General features: G+C 39.3%; 1 pseudogene; it reads left to right on the top strand.

Annotated features, from left to right (window-relative positions):
• The first annotated feature begins 674 nt into the window (after positions 1-674).
• LOC102825424 lies at positions 675-2,050 on the top strand (annotated as a pseudogene).
• Positions 2,051-6,200: the final 4,150 nt, after the last annotated feature.

The raw sequence follows: 6,200 nt of genomic DNA, 5'->3' as shown, positions 1-6,200 counted from the left end.
ATATATTGCCATGGAAAAAAAGCAATTTGAGGTCAGGGCTAATACTAAATTTTAAACAAAACTCAAGTGGACATCTCAAATCATTGAAGCTTTGCAACGAGTTTACAGGAACACTACCTTATGCAAAATCATAGTTTTTAGATCAATCAAACATTTTAAGGAAGACTGAGAAGATCTTAAAGATGGTTTAATAATTAAATTATGTACTGTTCATCTTCAATAAAAAGAGAAAAAACACATCACCCTCAACAAGTGAAGAAACTATGGCTGGGTCCAGAAACCGGTGGAAGAAGGCAATAGGATTACTATTGATTCTGTAGCTACAAAAATTTGGATCTCATATGGTTCAGCATCTTCAGTTTTAACTGAACATTTTGGATGCAGCATTTTTTTTGTATTTATGGGTGCCAAAATTATTGTATGAAGGTCAACTAGCTCAAAGAGTTGTTCATACCATCAGTATTTTAAACAAGTTCAAACTTATGAAGACAATTTATGGATTGAAACATAACCAGGAATGACTTTTGGATTTTCCAATATGATGCACAGATCAATGTGCAATCAAAATAGTGGCTTCCATGGGAATCTGTTGGGGCAGTTAAATTCAAGGCAGATTTTTCGAAATGGGGTTGCGCCAGAATACAGGTGTTGGTGAAAACCATCGCAAAACCTAAACCAAAATTGGAAAGGAAAAGACCCATATCAACATTGTTGTTATTGGACATGTTGACTCCGGCAAGCCACCCACTACTGGTCACCTGCTGTACAAATGCGGTGGAATCAACTCAAGAACCATCAAAAAACTTGAGAAGGCAGCTGCTGAGATGGGAAGGGCTCCTTCAAGTATGCTTGGGTCTTGGAAAAACTGAGAGCTGAACATGAGCAAGACATCACCATTGATATCTCCCTGTGGAAATTTGAGACCAGCAGGTACTATGTGACCATGATTGACACCCCAGGACACAAGAGACTTTATCAAAGACACGATTACAGGAACCTCACAGGCTGACTGTTCTGTCCTTATTGTTGTTGCTGGTGTTGGAGAATTTGAAGCTGGTATCTCTAAGAATAGGCAGACCTGTGAGCATGCTCTTCTGGCTTACACACTGGGTGGGAAACAGCTTATTGTTGGTGTTAACAAAATGGATTCCATTGAGCCACCCTACAGCCAAAAGAGATATGAGGAAATCGTTAAGGAAGTCAGCACCTACATTAAAAAAATTGGCTACAACCCTGACACAGTAGCATTTGCGCCAATTTCTGGTTGGAATGGTGACAATGTGCTGGAGATAAGTGCTAACGTCCCTTGGTTCAAGGGATGGAAAGTCATCCGTAAGGATGGCAACGCCAGTGGAACCACACTGTTTGAAGCTCTGGATTGCATCCTGCCACCAACTCGTCCAACTGACAAGCCCCTGCGTCTGCCTCTCCAGGATGTCTACAAAATTGGTGGTGTTGCAGACTGGTGTTCTCAGACCAGGCATGGTGGTCACCTTTGCTCCTGTCAATGTTACCACTGAAGTAAAATCTGTTGAAATGCACCATAAGGCTTTGTGTGAAGCTCTGCCTGGGGACAATGTAGGCTTCAATGTAAAGAATGTCTCTGTCAAATATGTCCACCATAGCAATGTGGCTGGTGAGAGCAAAAATGATCCACCAATGGAAGCAGCTGGCTTCACTGCACAGGTGATCATCCTGAACCATCCAGGCCAAATAAGTGCTGGGTATGCACCTGTGCTGGACTGTCACACAGCTCACTCACATTGCTTGCAAGTTTGCTGAGCTCAAGGAGAAGATTGATCGCTGGTCTGGCTAGAAGCTAGAAGATGGCCCCAAATTCTTGAAGTCTGGTGATGCTGCCATTGTTGTCATGGTTCCCAGCAAGCCTGTGTGTGTTGAAAGCTTCTCAGACTACCCTCCTGTGGGTCGTTTTGCTGTTCGTGACATGGGACAGACTATTGCTGTGGGTGTCATCAAGGCAGTGGACAAAAAGGCTGCTGGAGCTGGCAAAGTCACCAAATCAGCTCAGAAAACTCAGAAGGCTAAATGAATATTACCTTTAATACCTGTCTCTCCAGTCTGAATCTGTGGTGGAAGAACAGTCTCAGAACTGTTTGTCTCAATTGGCCATTTAAGTTTAATAGTAAAAGACTAGTTAATGAGAGCAATGCATCATAAAACCTTCAGAAGGAAAGGAATGTTATATGGACCATTTGTTTCTTTTTGTGTATGTGGCAGGTTTAAGTTATTAGTTTTTAAAATCAGTACTTTTTAAATGGAAACAACTTGACCAAAAATATGTCACAGAATTTTCAGACCCTTTAAAACAAAGTTTAATGAGAAAAAAAAAAAAAAAATTCAAGGCAGATAAGTCAGCTCAGAAGGTTATTGTGCTGTCTTTGGTAACTTCAAAGAAATAATATTGATAAATAATCTCAATGGACACAGGATGATAATGGGGCTTATTATGAAGTTTTAAGAAAACTGAAAACTACATTAATGAGAAAAAAATCAGAACGTTGCACTGAGGAATTTTTTTTGTTCTGTTATACCACAACAATATACTTGCTCATTCTTGCAGGGTAGTAGGGGCTGTTCTAAAACAATTGCATTGGGAAACCTTTCCCTATCAAGCCTGCAAACTTGATCATGTTCCTTCAGACTTCTTTATGTCCCCCAAATAAAACAGTATTTTTAAAAAAAGGGTCCCTTAAGAATGCTAACACTGCCATTTTGACATGGTGTAAATAGATATGCAGTGGAGTGCTGGCATGGCACTGTAGGATAAGCACTGAACTATTTTCATCAAAAAGTGATTCCCAAATGCCAAAATCACAAAACTTCATTCCTTTTATTTTTTATCATTTACCATGACATTCCACCACAGGTCTGTCAATTTGTCATACTTTAGTGGCTTGTGTGTTGCTGTGATTCTGGAAGCTATGCCACAGGTATTTTAAATACCAGCAGGGGCACCCACAGTGAACAGGTTTCAGCTGAGCTTCCAGATGAAGACAGACAAGAAAGAAGGAGAGATGGACTACTACCAAATATTTAATCACTGAAAACCTTGTGAATGACAGTGGAAAACTTTCAGCACCAGATTATTGAATATTGAAACATGATGAAGAGTACCAGAATATTACCAGCACTGGAAGATGAATGAGCACCTCAGGTTGGAAGATAATCAAAATGTGACTGGAGAAGAGCTGCCTGTTCGAAGTAGAGTTGACCATGATAACGCTAATGGAGTAAAGCCTTTAGGACCTTCATTTGTTGATGAGGCACAACAAAAAGAGAAGAGAAACAGCTATACAAATCCGTTAATAATCCGAACATGAAGTGCGAAGTCTGAATCTAGAAAGATTCAAAATTGTCAGAAATGAAATGGAATGCATGAACATCGATATCCAAGGCATTAGCGAACTGACATGAACTGGTATTGGCCATTTTGAATCTGACAATCACATGGTTTACTATGCTGGGAAGGATAAATTCAAGAGGAATGAAGTCACATTCATCATCAGAAAGAACATATCAAGAGCAGTCATGAGGTGCAATGCTGTCTGTGATAGGATAATATCAATATCCCTACAAGGAAGACATATTAATATCACTATTATTCAAATTTATGACCAGCTACTAAATCCAGTGATGATGAAATTGAAGAAGTCTACCAACTTCTTCAGTCTGAAATTGACCAAACATGCAATCAATATGTATTGATAATTACTAGTGATTAGAAGGCAAAGGTTGGAAACAAAGAGGAAGGATTAGTAGTTATAAAAGAAGACTTTGGAGATAGAAACATTGCTGGAGATCACATGACAGAATTTTGCAAACCAATATCTTCTTCATTGCAAATACCTCTTTTAAACAACATAAAAGATGACTATACACATGGACCTCACCAGATAGAATACACAGAAATCAATATTGACTACATTTGTGGAAAGAGACCATGGAAAACTCCATATATCAGTCCAAACAAGACCAGGGACAGACTGTGCAACAGACCATCAATTGCTCATATGCACTAAGGTGCTCCTGACCCAAGACATGGTATTTTCAATGCTCTCATATGCATGAGAAAGTTGGACAGTGAATAAATAAGAAATACCATAGAAGAATTGGTGCATTTGCGTTATGGTGTTGCAGGAGAATACTGAAAAACTGACAAAAAAAAAACAAACAGATCTGTGTTGGAAGAAGTACAGCTAGAATGTTCCCTGGAAGCAGGATAGCCAGACTTCATCTCTCATACTTCATACATGTTTTCAGTAGGGACCAGTCCCTGGTGAAAGATATGTTTAGTAAATTGGTGGGTCAGATAAAAAGAGGAAGACAACCAATGAGAAGTATTGGCACAGTGGCAGAAGTGCTGGGCTCAGGCATAGCAATTATAGTGAGGTTGACCCAAGACCAGGCAACATTTTGTTTTGCTTTGCATATGGTCATTAGGAGTTGGTACTGACTCAATGACACCTAACAACAACAACAACAACAACTACCATGACATGACTGTCTAAATTGATGTGAAAATCAGTCCCATAAGTACAAGGAATGTTATATGCATTTAAGTCTGACTGAGAGATTCCTGTTCCACATTTGAATATTCCAATTATTTTTTATTCTCAAAACTTACACTTAGCTCCAGAGTAATACCATTTCCAGTTGCATAGGTGCCGGGGTCTGGCCTCGACAAGGGGGTGAGTACACGAAGGTGGGGTGTCTGGTGATGATAAAGAGAGAGAGAGAGAGAGAGAGAGAGAGAGAGAGAGAGAACAGACACAAAGAAGACAGACACATAGGTTTAGGTTTGATGCAAGCTGCCAGACAGACTGCTTGGGAGCAGACATTGCACCCAAAACTAACTCTAGGTGGGATGCGAGTGAAAAAGGAAACACTCGGAGACCAGAGTGGATGCAAAACCGCGCCATGACCCTGCAAGCAATAATGCATGCCGGCTTTAGTCTGCATCCGTCTTTTATATCAGGGAGGGACTTTACACAAAGGAAGAAGGGGATTATTAAAGACAGGGTACAGAAATGAAATGTGATTAATCATTCAAAACAGGACAAAATGATTTACAGGAACAAATTCTAAAATATACATCACATATTGTCTTGATAATCTAACATCCTTAATTTTCCAGAAATTCAAGCAAATTGTTATAAATTACTTTTTAGGTTCAAATCCCAAGACTGGAGCTCGAGGTTTCTCAAGGCTAATTAACATACCTATAGCACCTAATCTTCAATGGGTAAAGGTGAAAAGGATTTCAAAAGGTCTGAAGAAAGTCAAGCTGTTTCAGATACCTGGTTTAATTAAGCTTTCAGGAGGAAGGAGAACATATAGGTCAAACTGATTATACCCTGGGCGGTTTGAAGGGGCTGCCACCATTGTCCTTTTCCCAGAATCTAAACTGATTAAACCCAGGGTGGTCTGAGGGAGTTGCCACCATTGTCCTTAATCCAATATTCCCAGAATTTACCACTCTACCCCAAGTGAATACCCCGGGCAGTTCCTCTCCAGAACCTCCCTGCTTAATCCCAGTAAACCTGTCCTTGTTTGTCCTTTGAGGAAGTTTTACTGCCTCGGTTCTAGAGGGAAATTCGGTTTTACATGGATACCAAGAGCTCACGTTCTAAGTTAATATTAAACATAACTGAATAATCAAATAAGGAGCAGTTCTGACACTCTTAAAGTTTTATGAGGCCTATAAGCCTTTTGGTCCCCAACACATAGAAGAAATCATTCTAACTTCAACAACAGTGAAAAATAAAAAAAAGGAAACAAAAACAGAGAACAAAAGATAAATTAAGAGAGAGAAAGAGAGTTTGCTATAATTCTAACTAAACCAAACCCACAGTCATCAAGTTGAATTCAAGTCACTGCGACCTGGCAGTACAACATAAAATTGTCCCACAACATTTCCAAGTCTGTAATTCTTTGTGGATGTAGACTGCAACATCTTTCTCCTGCTAAGCAACTGATAGGTTCAACCAACATCTCAGTTAGCAACCATCACTTTAATCACTAACTTTTGCTATAATTCAAGTGCTGATAATCAGAAAGTCAAATTCAAGTTATAAATACCCTTAAAAATCACATTTTCCATGGACTGTTTCTTTTTTGACTTGTAAGAAAATATTGTTCTAAGTAAATCTAAGATGGCTGCATTATTCATTTTCAGGGAA

This window comes from Chrysochloris asiatica, unplaced genomic scaffold (genome assembly GCF_000296735.1).
Source record: "Chrysochloris asiatica unplaced genomic scaffold, ChrAsi1.0 scaffold00013, whole genome shotgun sequence".
NCBI classification, from domain to species: domain Eukaryota; kingdom Metazoa; phylum Chordata; class Mammalia; order Afrosoricida; family Chrysochloridae; genus Chrysochloris; species Chrysochloris asiatica.
The sequence above is the reverse complement of the archived record's forward strand: the minus strand, read 5'-3'. Positions and strand labels throughout refer to the sequence as shown.